At 41.0% G+C, this 14,817-nt stretch overlaps 1 long non-coding RNA gene and 1 other non-coding gene across 6 annotated transcripts; both read right to left on the reverse strand.

Annotated features, from left to right (window-relative positions):
- Window positions 1–5,528: 5,528 nt before the first annotated feature.
- On the reverse strand, window positions 5,529–12,522 carry LOC127466754 (uncharacterized). Of its 5 annotated transcripts, none has more exons than XR_007902837.1 (6): window positions 12,453–12,522; window positions 10,661–10,710; window positions 9,776–9,845; window positions 9,117–9,195; window positions 7,618–7,670; window positions 5,529–7,059 (listed from the first exon to the last, which is right to left on the reverse strand). It is a non-coding gene; the product is annotated as an uncharacterized LOC127466754 (long non-coding RNA). The 5 variants fall into 5 exon arrangements; XR_007902835.1 differs by having other exon boundaries at window positions 12,315–12,498; XR_007902836.1 differs by lacking the exon at window positions 12,453–12,522 and adding an exon at window positions 11,932–12,115.
- Window positions 7,212–7,282, reverse strand: LOC127466977 (small nucleolar RNA SNORD50). Its single transcript, XR_007902921.1, has one exon. It is a non-coding gene; the product is annotated as a small nucleolar RNA SNORD50 (small nucleolar RNA).
- Window positions 12,523–14,817: the final 2,295 nt, after the last annotated feature.

The raw sequence follows: 14,817 nt of genomic DNA on the forward strand, positions 1-14,817 counted from the left end.
CGCAGTGCGAGGTAGCCAAGTGCTGAAGCTGCAACTCACCAAGCACAGCCACAAATGAAAATGTCGATAGAGAACTTACTGCTATATTTAGACCTTCCTTCACCCCAGACACCTATCCAGCCCTGCCCTTACCTCCCTGAACTGCCTAGCAGCCATCAGGACTCCAGTACTCTGCACACTTATAAAAGCCAGCTGAAGGGTGGAACAAGGAAAGGGACCCTTGGGAGCTACTTAACCCCATGTAAGTTACTTACTGCATTAAGCCCATCTCCAAAGGCAGACAGAAAGTCAGTAGGTCACAGAATATTCTTCTCCAGCTCTGGGCATCTTTCCCAGGAGAGGAGAGCACAGCACACCACAGACACAATGGCCTCAGCCATACAGCAGATGGGACAGATCATGAGCTGTTATCCAGCTGTAAGGCAAATGTGGAGAGCACAGCCCGTATTCCCCCAGCTAAGCTCTCACTCACCTTAACCTCTAAACCATGACCCAAATATTACATGTGAGAATGTGCCTGCTGCCCAGGCTTTAGCTGTCAGACTATTAACCCTTAATGGCATGGATGATCAATTGCCAGGGATTGGGCTCATGTCCCAGGCCTATTTAGTTCACTACTAATGACATGGTTGATTACTCAGGAAAGTGCCTGATACAGCAGTTGCAATACACAGCTTTCAGGTCAAGTGTTCCAGGCTACTTAACATGTAACCAAACAACCTAAAAACCCTTTCAAGCATGGATGAGCCCAAATAACCTTGTGTCTTTCAAGGTCCTTGTAAGAATAGAGCAATCTTACCCCCCTCCACACACACACATTTACAGTCTTTGCCAGGTACAAGGAAGAAGCGACTACAAAAATGCAGCATTTCTGCAGATCCCAAGAGCAGACAATACCACCTTTTGTATACAACTGTTTTTTAAAATTTTTTAAAGATACCTGGAGAATGCTGCCCTAAGGGAATTCTCATTTACAGTACAAACTTCAGACCAGAGTACAAGGATGAGGAACTCTTACTATATCAGTACCTCAGGCTGTGCTTGCTACTTTTCAATAATCTTTTGGAAGGTCTAATCTGTACTTCCACATGGGCCTTCAGAGACACTGATCTTAACCTAACAGAGAGCTTCAGCACATGTATAAGTTTATCCTTTCCAGCTTGTGCAGCAGTAACCAGGTATTCCTTCATTGCTTTGCACAGGGCAATGCAGGCAACACGACTGCTCAAATCTGAACAAATCTGTAATTTAATATGGTGCAACTAATGCAGTTGTATTGTGCTGCTAGAAACAATAGTTTAGTTCTTTAGGGAAGTAAAGTTTTAATTGTACCTAGCAACTGGGCACTAGAAAATAATAAATTGCTGTTCTCTGATCTGTAGAGAACAGTTGAGGAGCATTAGGCTTTCAATCTGCTTTCAGAAAATAAAGTTGTGTCTCTTTGATTCTGTAAGAACATACAGGGTTGGGTTTTTTTTAAAAGTTTGGATCTAAAAGGTAGCAGCAAGTAAGAACAGTTACAGGAAAGTTTCATTTTGAAAACTTGAATCTATCAGGGTCAATTTTTTAAAAAAATCTTTTCTCAGTTTATGACTAGTTAAATAACTGGCTGATAAACCTGTGAACTTGTTTACTGACACCACATACAAATTAACCAAAACACTTTTAGTAGCTCTCGTGTCCTGTTTTTGGCTGGGATAGTTTTCTTCTTAATAGCTGATTCAGTGATGTAGTTTAGATTCAGTATGAGAACAGTGTTGATAACACTGATGTTGGGGTAAGCACCACTCAATAATAACCAAAAGTCAGGGACTTTTTAGTATCTCACGCTCTGCCAGTGAGGAAAGGCACAAGAAGCTGGAAGCATGGTTAGGACAGCTGCTGATCTAATCTGGCCAAAGGGATATTCCATACCATAGCACATCATGCCCAGTATATAAACTGGGGGAAGCTGGCCACAAGTCATGGATCATTTCTCAATCTAGGCATCAGTCAGCAGGTGGTGAGCAATTGTATTATGCATCATCTGTCTGTCTTGGGGTTTCTCTTTGTTGTCCCCTTAATGTTACAATTACCGTATCTCATTTCAATCCTCTTATTTCAACCCATGGCTTTTACCTTTTTTCATGTTCTCCTCTCCATCCTACCAGGGCAGAGGTGAGCAAGCAACCGTGTGGTACTTAGTTACCAACTGGGGTTAAATCACAACAGATACAAAAGAGTTTAAGTTTCTAATGGTTTGTTTTTTTTTTTTCTGGACTCTGGTATCTGCAACATTCCTCACTCTGATAGAAAAAAAACAAGCTAAATCTAGGGCAAATTATTTCCTATTTTGTCAGGGTAAGATGAAGTACACAGCTTTAATGATCTTAAGACAGTTTAAAAATACCTTTTCAATCAACTTACCAATTTCAAAGTAAGGACTAAGCATTTGATTTATTTCAGTCCATTCATCTCTTTCCACCTTTCCATATAAATAAAAAAATGACTGAACTTCATTTTAGGACAGATTTTAATCATTCTTCACCTGGAACTATAAAACTAGCACCACTGTTGCTGGAAGAGTGCTCCTTCAGCTGTGGAGAACTCCAATCTCAGGGGAAAAAAAAGCAGCTATTACTGCTCTGGTGAGAAGCCTGAGGTATGAAGTGTAGCTCAGGGGTACTGAATGTATGAGCACACATCAGTACTTCAGATTTTCACCTCCAACATACCTCAGTTAAACAGCAAAGCTGGCTTAGCACTGGGGCCTTCGCTGAACTCCACTTACCACCTTTTCTGTTAATGTGAGAATTGAAAGAGACATCAGCTTCAAAGAGGAAAAAAAAAAGCGCTTTTACTTCAGCCCTCTCCCAATCTCATCCTCCCTACAATTACTAACATACCCACTACTTCATCTATTTTACAGCCCACGTATCATTCATTTTTCAAATCTTTTTTAAATGGGCATAGGTCATAATTGCCAAGTAGTATTGAAATACAAATCAAAATCTCCTCAGGAAATTCCCAAGAAAACTGCTGGAAAGGCTCTCTATCCTTCTCCTGTTCCTTATGCGGTCATCCTCAGACAGAATACTGAACGAGGCAGACTTTGTCCTACTCAATACAGCCATTCTTCTGAGCATCAAACACCACTTTGTCCTCCGGAGCTTGCAGGAAGTTTCAGACAATGGCAGAGAAGTACTGTCTTCATAGCCCTGATAGCTCAACTGGACTATCAACTAAAAAGCCACATGTTGTTCAAAAGAAAATGGAATTCATCATTGTAGTTTTACTTCCCCCATTTATATCCTCCAAGGGAAACAGAAAATGGTAGACAAGTAAAAATGCTTGTAACACCGGTTGTAACACCAAAAAGCAGAAAATGCAAATCATCAGACACATGCATTTACATAGCATACAAAGGCCTCCATCTGTGCTCCACTCACCTGAAATCACCAGTTATTTGTAAATTCATTCATACTTTGGATTATAACTCAAACTTTGTCCTCTAAACTGTGGGAGGGGGTGTGCAGAAAAACTACTAAAGTCAGGGCTAAATACCCTTCAATTGAAATACATTTCCTTGGGCAAAGTCAAACAAACACCTGCTCACTCTACTGTGTCCATGTTTAAATGTCTTAAGGAGCATCTTTCTCTACCAATTGATATTTAATTTCAGTGCTGAATTTTAACTGGCAAAACACATACTCTAACTTTATATGGCAAACTTATACAATTAAGACCTTGTCTGCTCCAGGTGACAACTCCAACACCAGCACACAATATGGCTGCAGCCACAGCCACACACTTCTCTGCAGAATGGCAGCCTGACAGCACAGCTTACACTGAAATTCCAGTTCACTAGGATCTAGTACTTCAAGCAGGCATCACACCAGCACTGGCACTCACATAGCAGTGAGGGTGCTGTGGCAAGATAACCACTGCTAGGTTAGTTTGACTCACTTGCAACTCTTGTTTATAGATCCACAGCTTTCACCAGCAAAACGAGTTCCTCAACAAGACAAACTTCCCATCTTAACAAAGACCTTATTAAACAGTAGCAAAGCATTTATGCAGAGTCAACTCTTCTATCCTACTTGCAGTTGCAAGGTACTCCTTTTGCTTGTAAGCCCACCGCTCAATTAAAAAGAGACTGCTTTTTTACCTTATTACTAAGAGGGATACATGGCAACATTCCAGAACAAAGTTTGTCTAACCACTGATTTCTTGGACCACAGCCCAACAGCCATGTGACGCTTCTAAGCTCAACACTGATGACGGTTAGTGCAAGATCTCACCAGACTAAAACACAAAAAAGCAAACTGCTTTCATGCTCTCTACTGCACAAATCTCCAGTTAAAGCTTTAAATCTAACAATCTGTTTCGTAAAACTGAAGTTTAATCAAGTGCTTTTGCAGAGAAATCTCATGCCACATCTTCCAAATGTATCAGAGTAACCCTTCACAATTACTCCCCATCTCAATCACTTGTATAAAACATCACTCCAAAAACCACACCAGAACTAAATCCACAAGTGGTTTACAAACGTTATCTCCCTCCCACAAAGCAAAAAAGCTACTTGCCATTTTAAAACTGGTTACAAAAATGACCTTCTTGCATCACTTCCACTAGTCCCACATTCCAAAACCTCTGGAGTATCATGGTTAAAATATTTGTTCATGTTTGCAAATACCAAACTTTCTAGACTAATACACATTTTTCATCCACGACCCATTTTCTGTGGCCATACAGGAAAATTCATACAGAGTTTTGCAGCTCAATATCCAATATGCCTCATCACTGGCCACATCTACCTTTTTCTGATAAGTGAGGCAAATCTTTTTCATGATTAAAACAATGCTTTACAGGGCTTCACCACAGAAATGCACAGTAACCCCCTTTTTCTAATGCTGCCAATCCTACATCCAAGACCATCTCCAACGAATGTGCTTTGGGTACCTGAAGTACCACCCACAATCCTGAAACTTTGATCCCCAACCTCACAAGACAAACCCTCACTAATTTTACTGGATGTACACATGGCATTATCTCCTTAAGAGCTTTCACATTTTGTATTATCAGCCCAAAGGATAAAAAGATGGTACCTTTAGTCCAAAACACATACCACACTCTTCTGACCCCACAACGAAGTCATGCAAATCCTTTTGAGTATCTAACAAAGTACTTACCAAATACTGTTGTTGTATTAAGCATCCCCGTCCTTTGCATCTTTTCAACCTCCATAAGACAGACCTAGCTCAGACTAGCAACTTCCAGACTTACCATCCAAGCAGCTTCACTAGATGCTGCCAACAGCACCCAGACTTTTCACAGCACTGCAGTGGGCAGAGACCAGTCCCTTCCCAATTCTGAATATGGGATTACCAAGTTTGTTGTCCTGGTATCATTTAAACACTATGTGGAACATCATGTGTCCAGTACATGCTGCAAAAGGCAGCACAAGGCCACATTGCCTTTGTAGCTCTTGCAATTACCAAGCAGTCAGGGAACACTGTGGTGTGATACACACCTGATGGGCAACAGGCAAGTTTTTCACATCCTCATCTTTATTCAAGAGAAAGCATGTACAAAACATGGCACATGGAAATACCTACCATTCTGAGAAACACAGAAATAAAGCCTGTTGAAAGAGATGAAGGGAAAGCTGTTCTGTAGTAAATTTCTGAAGATTCCAACATTCAAGAGACTGATTTACAGCTGCTTGCTGAAAAGCAGCTGGCCACTGCTTATTAACAATAATAAACTATAGGAGATGCTCAGTGAGGCAATACACACCTGGAATTTTGTCAGTACCTTAGCGTACATTTTAGTAATCTATTGGACACTTATTTTAAATTTCAATAGTTCATGTGCTGTTCCTGGTAGTGTCTTGCACTTCGTACTGCTCAGGCAGAAAACTGGGCTTTACATGGTATTTGTCACTTATCACAGGCACACTCCATGAGTTATAGGAATTTCTCCAGTTCTCTAGAGAGCTGCTAGCACCCAATGCTGTTATTTTTGGCTGCAGACTTTAGGGTTGTTTTTATGTATTTTGGTGCATTTCAAAATGATTCAGTAACTGTAGCTCTTTTAACTGTTAGTTATTATGCCATTCTCGTGTTTCTTCCTTCATAAAGCATTTCTGACAATTAGGCTTGACATTTTAAGGCAGATGGAGTCATACATAGTCATCTTGAAAATCCAATTTACTTGGTGACCAATTTATGAACCTTCATTCCTCTGTGGAAGAGTGACAATTTGACAAATACAGCAAATACGCTGCTACTGTGATACAGCACTGGTACTTTTCAAGTGACTGTCTAAAGCACAAGTTCTAGTGTATGTGGTCTCTTTTCCCACCACTGACCTCTTTTCCCCACACTGCAAGCAGCTAATAGTGCCAGTGTGTTCCTCAAGGAGAAGTTCCACTGTTGCAGTACTAGTCTTTCCATGCTTAAGTGGCAGTCAATAAAAACCCAACTCCTTGGTTCCTCAACTGATACAAACTATGATGCGATCTGCAGACATTACATTTTTCTTTCTTACAAGTGTTTCAGGTTTATGCTTCCGTAACACCATTACCTTCTATACTTTCTCCCATTTCCTGGATGACATCACCCTCAAAACGCAGACTCCCTGGTTTGCATTTGTGTACTCATTTTGCTCTCCCTTGTCTTTACAGAGCTTGCATGTGAGCTCTGTTGTCCTGAGTTATCGCAGATTTTCAGTATCAGAACGTGTAACCAATACAGTATTTTAAAAGGGTAACTGCTCAGGGGGTTTTCCATGTATTAACGCTCAACATTCATTTCACTAATTTTGCTGCTATCCTTCCTAGAGAGGGCAGCTTAATATTTTAGTAAGGCACTATTTTAGACATGCAGACAGTGATTTTGGTCTATATGTAGTTTCTGAAAACAGCATCTACTAAACAAAGTTGCAGCAGCTGTTTCAGCAGGTTGTAAAAGCACAGCATCCCACTCCAAGCCACAAAAACTTTTCAGGTGTAACTTCTTCCTGGTTACTGATCATCCACATTTGTCAGACAGCTCTGACAAAGTGTCCAGCTCATCACTGCAAACAGAGAGCAAGAGTGAAATTTCAATTTGCACACAAGCACACAGCACTTTGTATAAATTGTTACTACTTCTGTAAAAAAACCCCAAAACTAAAACCAAAGACAGTACAATACTTTTCTGGAAGTTTAAATCAAATATTTTGGTCTCGTCTCAGATTCCGGATCCGTATTAAGTTTTTCAACAGGGAATTCAGGTTCGGGATAGGATCATCACAGATGAGACAAAGGCAATACAGAAAACAAATATAGTTTTCTAAAACATTACTGTTTTCTATAGTTTGTAGACTGCAGTACAAAAATTAAACAATCTCAAGTCCTCTGTTGTATTTCAGTAATTAAGTACATAGGTTTGACAGCTAACTAAGCTTAGGCACAGCTATCAGCACACATTGTGCTTTAGGGAACAAGTATTTTTAAATGCCAACTATGACTTAACATATCATTAATCAATTAAGTATATTAATAACTGTCATAATACAAAAAAAATTGAACTGTAAGCACAGTTATTTTAGGCTTAAAATGAGAAAATATTTAGAAGCTTTTCAGTTACATACCTGAATAAGCTAAAAGCTTCTAAAAGTAAGTTCCTACATTTTCGCCCATTTTCCTGTTAAAAAAAAAAAGTTTATTAGTTCAGGAAAGTTTTCTTCCATCACCCAGAATTACAACTTGCCACCTATTTAGGCTCTTATACAGTCCAAACTGCATTATTCAATATGTTGGATTAGTATCAATACACTAAGTCCTGAGAAACTAATTAGAAGACTCGACTTCAAATATGCTATTTCTAATACAACAATTTACATGTCACCTCTTTCTTTTAAATGGGGTTGACAACAATGCAGTTTTATAAAACAGCATTTTAAAAGATTACCATGACTGAAACTAGTTTTGCTGAGTTTCAAGGTACATACAGACTATGAAACCGATCACCTTCAAATGCTTCACCTGTTCTGGTGTTAGTCTAAACTCAGAAGCCAGATTCACATGTGGTTTGGGATAGGTTCTTCACTGATCACACATACCAGTGGTTTTAAGCTTTACTTGGTTAGGAAGCTTTGACATTAATTGGCATTCATACCTTCAACTGAGAAGCAGCATGCAAGCATCTCAGCAAAGACATAAAATGCACTGGTTAGTGACACTAGCAAGGTTTGCTACTTCCAACTTTTCTCTACATCAGCCACGTAAGTCATACCACTTCCTACTTGCAATAGTGCCTGTCTAAACAACACAGCATTTTATAGGCAGCAGTGCTACACAAGAAGTTTCACTCATACAAAACCTGTTCTTCAAAAGAAAGTGCTGGTAGTTAGCAAGGTATTTAAAGGTACCTGTCTTGAATAAGAAGTGGAATAAAGTTGCAAATGTGTAGTAAGACGGGAAAGTTAGAAGTTCTTACACTAACTTTCTAACTAAAACCAACCTGTGAATATACTCAAACACCAGAGCAATAAAGTGAGTTGCTTTTCTTAACTGCTCACATCTGAGCGAGCCCTAAATAAACAGTCCTAAGAGGGTCAAAGTGCAAACATCATCACTAGCTTTCAAATACCAGCAACACTTACTTACCATACCTGGCTAATGCTTATTTACCTGCTATAAGGCAGGATACCTCCAATTACAGGGGTCTAACATTTCCCCCTCCTCGTGCTCTTTAAAGATGCAAGCATTTGAAACAGTACATATTCATGTCAACATGGACCTGAGATGGGTTTAAATAATGCACCAACATTCTTATTCACAACCTGGTACATGCTGGCACCTGACTTGTACACAGGGGCAGCAGTAAAAGTAACACCAACTGGGATAGTGACTGAAAGATTAAGTGCTTTCATCTCAGGAGCCAGATCCATACGAAGTTTCTCAGCAATGTATCAAGTTTGGCAGTTTTATCACTATACACCACTTAAATACCAGTGACTGGGAACAATAACACCACTCATACATTCATATATTCCACAAAATAAGCTTTATGTCTTACATATGCAATGTACTGAAAAGGGAACGCATTACTTTAAACCAAAAATTTCCACTGCTGCATCAGTATTACCTCTACCTGTTGTAATTCCTGTTGCCAGGAAATCTTCAGGATGCCTCACATTCCAATTACTAGAAACTGTTCATGCACTCTAGAAATTTGAGTAAAATAATAAATTACAACATGTTCATACATACTATAACACAAGCAAGAACAACTGAATTTTACTTTTGTAACAACTGGTGGTAAGCATTTGAGTCAAACTAAATCGGATACAGATCCTTTCTTTCAAAAAGGTGAGAATATCAACCATACTTTTAAATAACAAACATACATTTTTATTAAAAAATTGCAACATTCGCATATTTACATTAACAAGTCTCTGGATGCTCCCTTTTTCTTTGTCTGAACACTTTCTTACATCAGTCACCCAATAAAGTGCAAATTCACAATTAAAAGCCATATTGAGGTAATATTTCAGATTTAGCATGAACACTTCAGATAGGCATTTTACCAGCTCTGACACAAAAACTTCGTAATTCCTCCAGCCTACACAGTTTTAAACCATGTCAAACATGCCTAAAATATAATGATATCTTTTATGATTATTTTAAAGCTAATGACTTAATGATTATTTTAAAGCTAATAATTTGGCAGCTACTAATTTGATCATGCACATATTACTAATCCACTTATCATTAATTTATCTCCACTAATCATTTGAAACATACATAGCTTTCAGGAAAATCCACTTGTGTGTAACAAGTATTCTTCTACATGTGACAGTGCTTCCATGAAGTGCTAAAATTAAAAATAAGCAAAAATTATCTTTTAAATTAGAAAACATCTCTTGCTATGGTCTAGCATCATCTATCATGTTACTATGTCAGAAATGATCATCAAGCACTAAAAATTGACTTTTTCATAAATTCAATATTCTTCTGGAACAGTCTTTAACACCCGACAAGCTGAAATTTTCTATGCACTAGAAAAAAAGTTACCCTGAATTGGTTTGGAACTCTTTTGCAACCATGACAATGGCTGAAGACCGAAGACATTCAAGCTTTTTATTCAAAAATATTTGAGTGGTCATGCATTTATTCACAATGCAATACTGCTTGTCCGTTAGTTTGCAGGATCATCACCTCAGTAATTACATTTAAATATGGTCATGTATGTATATTAACTCAAAGACATATCCAAGGCAGACAGCTAACTCACACTACCTCAACAATCAGTATAATTTAGCACAAGCTAACCAAGTCATTTGTGACCTGGGTCTTCATGTTAATATAAATGCCACATCAAAAGAAATGCAACTAAGAACTGACCTATGGGCTGACTAACTCCGCAAAGAGCACCAAACCTTAAAATTATCAAATAATTACTCATCGGTTGGATGGCAGCTATGAAAATGCAGTGTACTGGTTTTCCTTTTTGTCCCACTTAGTAGCCATACAAAGATGACAACCCCACGACACTTAAAACTCCCCATACTTTTGACAGACAGAAATATGGAAACCAATTAAGAAACGGAAGCATTTATTAACTTGGTCAGTAACAGAAATGTAGTATTACTTCTAGAGCAACAATAATACAAATTCCAGAACTGTTACCTTAATGCACAATGTACTGGACACAACAGAAACCCTCCTCTCCATCATACCTAAAAACAAAGAGTGAACAAACTTAAAACTTGAAATCAGTAGATTTATATTACCAGGCCAATAAGTCACACATCATGAGACAATTGTTAACAATCTCTACCCAACAAGTTCGCTGAAGAAAAGCAGCAAGAAATGCAGTTTTAAGTAACAAAGGAGTTGTGAGTTATATCACCTTTCAATCTCATATTAAAAGCATTGTAGAAATAACTGCATGTACCTGCTGTTAAACTTCACTGTAAAGCATTTTCAATGACAATTCATCATTCCAAGATTTCAGTCCTCTAAGTAGAAGAACTGATTTCCACTGGTTTAAAAAATTGTTTCAAGCAGGTAGCAAGTATCAAAATCCACTGACTCAACCAGCAGAAGAAATGCATGACGAAGTATGTTTTACCATATACAATACTCAAAATATGCACGTTCCCATGAAAATGTTTCTCACTCTGCACTACAGAGATCAAATAAATGCAGCAATCATGGAAAGATAACTCATCACACATTTTGATTCAGTTAACAAAAACAATTTAAGCTATGGAAAACCTCGAGTAAAGCTTCCGCGTAGTGGGTGTAATAAACATTTTTACTTTAAACTTCAGTTATTGAGTGTGAGGATTACTACTGGTGTGTAAAGAATCAAAAATTTTACTGTTTAGTAATCTCATGTGTGATTCAGGCTATCATAAGACAAGCTAATTCAACACTGAATGAATGCACCCGACAACTTCCATATCCTCCTCATCTTTACTTGCAGATAAGAGCCTAGAATCATAGCTGGGTTTTTTTATTGTATTTCCCGTGCTTCCAGAAGTACCACAGCTCAGTGAGATCAGCACTGCAAGAGGGGGGAAAAAAGGCTTTTTAAGGCCACAGGAAGCTTTTTGGGGAGGTGGGGTTTTTTTCTCTGTTTTCTAATATATGTCCACTTATTCTGTTGTATCATTGTCTAAAAAGCAACGGAAACATCGTTAGTTTAAACGTTAATTCTATGGTTTACATTAAAAAATCAAGTAAAAGTTATGTTTGGTTTTTTTTCCTTGGCATGATACGTGAATTTCACAGTATTTTTACAAATCTTCTGCAGGACAATCCCACGATGCCGATGGCTGAGCCCTCCAAAACATATAGACAACACAAAGGCGTGCACGAACCCTGTGCCACAGGAACAAGGCGGCTCCGCCTCGTTCGACGAGACCGAACCTTTTACTGGAACGAACACCTACCTCGTTCTCATTGGCATGTTTTATTTCATTCCTCTGCACTAGTCAACATTTTAGAAGGTTCCCAAAAGGGGAGGGAGCCCCGCCCGGTGGCTGAGAGCACCGCCGGGCTCTGCATCCCCGCACCGCTCCCTGCCGCACCGGAAGAGCAAAATGGCGCGGGCCAGGCAGAGCCTGGCGGGCCCCCGCCGCGACTACCGCTCCCAGCGCGCACTGCGCCGCGGGACCGCGCTTCCGGCGGGGAGTCACCCGCGGGGCGTGCTGGGACACGTAGTCCGCCCCTGGGTCCCCTCGCACCCCTGGTGCTGCCCGCAGGGCCCCGTGCACGGGCGGCCGCGGCCCTGCGCAGGATTACGGCCAGCCCTACGCACGGCTCCAAGCCTCACCTGCCAGCTCCATCCTCGAGTACTACGCGAGCGGCGCCGCGGGGGACCCTCCCGAACGGCCAAACGCAGGGAAAAAGCCGCGGCACACCCCCAACCGCGCTGGGGCTGCGGCACACCCCGCAGTCCTGAGCGCCTTACCACGTAACTTCACAGCAGGCGCTCCGCAGGGAAAAAGGAGGCGCCACCCCCTTCGCCAGCCTTATATATACGTCGCTGGATGGGAACGAGGCTAGCCACGCCCCACGCTCACGAGACGAGGGGAGGAGACTCGGGGCCGCGCTTTGCTCGCGGGGAGGGGTTGGGTCATCTCTGGGCGCCCGGAGCGTGAGGGCGGCGCGGCGGTGGCTGCCTCGCCTTCACTGCCTCGCCTTCCCTGCACTCCCGCCTCTCGGGGCACGGCGTGTTCCCCGAGGCGAGAGGAGAAAGGGGCACTTGAGCCTGGCTGTCGATCCCGGTGGTGTTCGTACGTTTTGCGTTGCAGGTTTTCTGCATAAAACGGAGAGCATTTCTATGTGAGTTTTTAAAGTGAGGGCAGGAACCAACCTGATGCAGATCCACCTCTCAGACTTAAAACGATGTTTCTCACAGAACCACAGCATCATTAGGGTTGGAAAAGACCTCTGAGATCAAGTCCAACCTATGACCTAACACCACCTTGTCAACTAGACCGTGGCACTGAGTGCCACATCTGGCCTTAACACCTCCGGGGACAGTGTGAGGGTGGTGAGGCACTGGAACAGGTTGCTCAGAAAAGTTGTGGATGCCCCATCCCTGGTAGTGTTCAAGGTCAGGCTGGATGAGGCTTTGAACAACCTGGTCTAGTGGAAGGTTTCCCTACCCATGTCAGGGAGATTGGAGCTACATGATCTTTTAAGATCCCTTCCAACCCAAACCATGTTATGATTCCCTCTATGCCACCTCAACTTTAGCTGCTGGAAGTTGTGTGGTTGCACCTCAGTCAGAAAGTGACTTATTCTCCAGATGAATCTACCTCTTGTGCTGCTGTGGAAGTGCTAGTGAAAGAAATGGGAGCAGGTACCTGGGCTACAGTAGGGATAGCAGGAGCACTACAGCCTAGATGATTAAACTGATGGGAAACCACATCCCAAAATCTAATTTATGGGAGTTCTCACTAATTGTTTATAAATATTTCTTTTGGATGCCTGATTATTGAGAGATATCAATCAACTTAGTTGAGGAAAAACAAGGAAGGGTGAAGAAAAGCTCAAAAAATTGCTCAGTGTTTTGAGAAGTTATTAACAATATGACAAAAAAAACCATGTTCCACAAGGTGGGCTCTTAGTAGGAGGGTTTAACTTTTGGGAACACATAAGGGAAAAGCAAGTTGTGAGTCTAAAGTGCTAAAATATCTCGCAATTTTATTCCTAAAATTATTGAGGATAATACTACCAGAAAAAGTAAACAGCTGACAAATTTTAAACAGGTTTTATTCTGCAGCCCATGGCAGGGGAGGACACTCATTTTGTCTCTGCTTTTCTTCTTCCACAACCTGTTTTACCTATCTGAGATTCTCCTCTTGACTGCAAGGTACAACCAGCCCACTGCATTTTCTGATGTAGAGACATGAGGAAAAAGGTCTACAATGCTGCCTCTTGCTCTGAGTGCCTCCCACCAGCACCTCTTTCAGCTGCTGTTTCTGCAGGAAAAAGCGAGAAGCTGTGAGCACCTGGGAAGAGTAGCTAGTGCTTCAGGCAGTGCTCAGCAGCCAAACTTGGGCACAGACAAGCAGTTTATGCTGTTGTTTATCTATCCATCTGACCTATTTAAAAAGCCTCAAAACTGATGTTTGCCACAGGGCACTGAAAATGTTGACCCACCCTTCCTTAGTGACATTAGGGTTAAAGAGAAGCAAAGTAATCACAGAAATTAATCACTACTTGATCAGCCCTAAAGAAAGACAGCAGCTCCTAAAGCTAAAGCCCCTAGAAGTGCTAAATAATCCCATGTTTTCAACAGCACCTGTGGAGGGCTTTTACGGCATGTTATTCTCTCAAAGAATGGAATTTTTTTTTGGAGGGGGGAACCAGACAGACTCATAATTTAAACCCAAAGTACGTTACATAAAGCAGGAACAAGTCTTGCAGAGTATACCATCTAAGGAGTCCCTCTGCCGTGCCTTTTGCAATCGGACACGTCTATCTTGTATTGGCCTTTTTAACCACCAGCACGCTTGTAATAAATGTGGGTAGAGCCCTTCCCAAATCTTCATTCGCAAAGCCCAGCCATGAACGTTACATAAAGCATGAACAAGTATTATTTTGGTTTGCATTTGATAATAAGAAGCCTATAAATAATGAGGTGACTCAGGCCTGTCCAGACCTGCAAGATACTGCTCTGTACTGTGAGCTTTGCAGACAAACACAACTGTGCAGTCACTGTGGGGAGCCTCACACCTTGCAGTGCTACTACACACTGGCTTTTGTAATTTAGCAGAGGAAACTCTTCATCTCTCTATTAGACTGTAGGGTACAGGTTTCCTAGC

This window comes from Manacus candei, unplaced genomic scaffold, assembly GCF_025592945.1.
Source record: "Manacus candei isolate 608988 ecotype Guabito, Panama unplaced genomic scaffold, ASM2559294v1 h1tg000011l, whole genome shotgun sequence".
Classification (NCBI taxonomy): domain Eukaryota; kingdom Metazoa; phylum Chordata; class Aves; order Passeriformes; family Pipridae; genus Manacus; species Manacus candei.